Source organism: Bidens hawaiensis, unplaced genomic scaffold (assembly GCF_021521415.1).
Source record: "Bidens hawaiensis isolate Kalapana, Puna unplaced genomic scaffold, B.hawaiensis_p1.1 tig00024806_1, whole genome shotgun sequence".
Lineage (NCBI taxonomy): Eukaryota > Viridiplantae > Streptophyta > Magnoliopsida > Asterales > Asteraceae > Bidens > Bidens hawaiensis.
Window position 1 is genome coordinate 167410 of NW_027493919.1, and position 3237 is coordinate 170646.

At 38.5% G+C, this 3237-nt stretch overlaps 1 pseudogene; it reads left to right on the forward strand.

The window, feature by feature from the left end:
• Positions 1-1006: 1006 nt before the first annotated feature.
• On the forward strand, positions 1007-2630 carry LOC143569941 (UDP-glycosyltransferase 91D2-like; annotated as a pseudogene).
• The last annotated feature ends 607 nt before the right edge of the window (positions 2631-3237 follow it).

Here is a 3237-nt window from a genome sequence, read left to right on the forward strand (position 1 = left end):
AACATTTTGGGCAAAAAAAAAAAACTTGACCCAAGATATTGAAATTGGGCATAACATTTTTTTTTCTTTAAATTAATAATTAATAGAATATTGAATATTTGAATCTCAAAAATTAAAAACTAATAAAAGATACATTTAAAATCAAAATTTAAAATCGAAACAAAAGGTACAAATATTATTTGTTATTAACCATATGCAGAAACTAAATATATTTGTTATTAACCTTATGTTAAAACTAAACAAATAGTCATTGGCAAATTTTGTTTAAATGGTTACGATTAAGATATTATGGTTATTTCGATTTTTGTTATTTCGGTTCAGTTCGGTTTTTTCGGTTCTTTACAAAATACAAAACCGAATCAAAACCAATATTTTGGTTTTTTCTAAAGTTCAAAACCGAACCGCCGATTTCTAATTCGGTTAGGTTTTTTTGGTTTTTTGGGTTTTGGTTCGGCCTTTTCGGTTTTATGCACACCCTTATCTAACCTTAACTTTATAACCAAAACAATAGCATAAAAGCCCTATTACAACTATAACTTTATAACCAAAACAATAGCATAAAAGTCCTATTACAACTAGAAAACTAAGTCAACTTGACCGACCTTTCAACATTAGCATAACACAAATTATAAATTTTGTATCTAGTAGTTCATATATAATTATCTGTCTCAAGTTACTAGATGTAATATTTTCTACAAAAATTTACAAGTAAATAACTTTTTATTATTACATTAATAAGATCATCATTCATCTCTTTCTCAAATATGAATATTATTGGTAAATGATAAATACATATAAAATGACTTCTATACTAAAGTATAGTAAGCGTGAATAACGTCATGAATTGTTTACATAGACTAATATTATTGGTAAATGATAAATACATATAAAATGACTTCTATAACTAATTGCTTGAAATATTCTATTGGAAATTGGAATCGGATCTGACCCGTAGCATGACTTATTATCTGAAATTATATATATCTCAACCAAAGGCAGTTCTAAGTCCAAACCACCTGTATCAGTTACAGCAATGGCTACCAACAACTCCTCCGACGAACGTACACAGCTGCATGTGGCCGTGTTTCCATGGCTTGCTTTCGGTCACGTCCTCCCTTTCCTCGAACTCTCCAAATTTATTGCCCAAAAGGGTCACAAAGTCTCTTTTCTTTCCACCACCAGAAACATACAACGCCTCCCTTCACACCTCCCGCCACTCATAAATCTTGTTAAACTCACGCTTCCGCGTGTTCAAGAGCTGCCCGAGAATGCAGAGTCCACCATGGATGTGTGCACTGGTGATGTTCATTACCTCAAGAAAGCTTACGATGGTCTTCAACCCGAGGTCACACAGTTTCTAGAAGAAGAGTCTCCGGACTGGATCATTTATGATTTTGCTCCCTACTGGTTGCCCTCGGTCGCTGCTGGCCTTGGGATCTCGCGTGCCTTCTTTACGACCAAGAACGCATGGTTCATCGCATTTCAGGGACAGTCAACAGAAGACTTGATAAATAGTTCCAATGATCACAAAACGGCTGAGGATTTCTTGACACCTCCAAAGTAGGTTCCGTTTCCGAGCAAACTATGCTACCGGAAGCATGAGGCCAATTGGATGGTGGACAACCTTTCTGTTGATGCTTCTGGGGTTACAAATGCATATCGTTTGGGAATGATAATGAAAGGATCTGATTGTTTATTTATAAGACATTGCTATGAATTTGAACCCCAATGGCTAACCCTTTTAAAAAAGCTACACAACCTACCGGTGGTACCCATGGGATTAATGCCACCCGAAACAACCACCAACGTCGACGATGAGAAAGATGACGCGTGGGTGACAATCAAGAAGTGGCTCAATGGTCAACAAAAAGGCCATGTGGTGTACGTGGCGTTAGGAAGTGAGGTTACCGTGAGCAAATGCGAGTTAGCTGAGTTAGCTTTGGTCTCGAGCTCTCCGGGTTGCCATTCTTCTGGGCTCTCAGGAAACCTACAGGTTCTACTAGCTCAGATTCAATTGAGTTGCCATACGGGTTCTTGGAACGAACTAGAGACCGTGGGGTGGTGTGGACGAGTTGGATGCCTCAGTCACAGATACTTAGCCATGAGTCGGTGGGTGGTTTCTTGACTCATTGTGGTTGGAGTTCAATTGTGGAAGGGCTAATGTTCGGTCACCCTCTAATAATGCTACCGTTTTTGTCAGACCAAGGTCTAAATGCTCGAATAATGGAGGACAAACATGTGGGAATCGAGGTACCAAGAAATGAGGAAGATGGCTCCTTCACTAAGGAGTCCGTGGCCAGATCATTGAGATCGGTTGTTGTCGACGACCAAGGGAAGATCTACAAGGAAAACGCGATGGAGTTGAGTAAAATATTCCGGGACACCAAACTTCAGCAAACATATATAGACGATTTCATAAACTATCTGAAAAAGAAGAGGCGTGTGGTTGCTGTCAACTACGAAACTTAAGCAAATGAAGTTTGGAGGTTTTTGGTTTGTTTATATGATCAAATGCTACTTCAAAAAAGTATTTTGGTTTGCATGTAAGAAGAAATAAGTTTGTTATATTGATTCAAGTATGTGTTCTGTTGATTCACTATCACTCTTACTTTCTCTCTTGCTTATAACTTATCACCTCTTGCTTATAACTTATCACTAGAGAAACACCCACTGATTCTCACGCTGAAGGCTGATCTCATGAGCCCCTCCTGAGGTAAGACTATCGGGTTTTGTTTATTAGTAGACATGTTTATCCTCTTCAAATAGAGCCCCCTCCATTTGAGTACCACCATCAGACTCCTACTCCTGTTTGCCTTGTAGCAACAAGTGGCACCCTCCATGAGGCTGATTTCACCTAGTGATTGTTCCTAGTCTCTAAATTCTTGTACGATATGCTTTAGTAAACGGCGTTTAGGTCTGATCTAATACTTCAGGAAGTGTAACATCCTAGGGGAATTCCATATCGGTCGTGGACATGAGAGATTATTGGCTCATAAGTAAATGTCATGCCTCTTAAATCACTAACACGTTTTGGGCTTAATGTTAGTGGACGAGAGGAGAGTTCCACAGTTAAGCGTGCTCATGTGATATTAGTGCCGGAATGACTTCATCATCATCATCATCATCATCATCATCATCTTCATCATCATCATCATCATCATCATCATCATCATCATCATATCCCACCAATAGCAAAGCCATGGTAGAGTCTCAGAAGGGTAAGATGTAGACAACCTT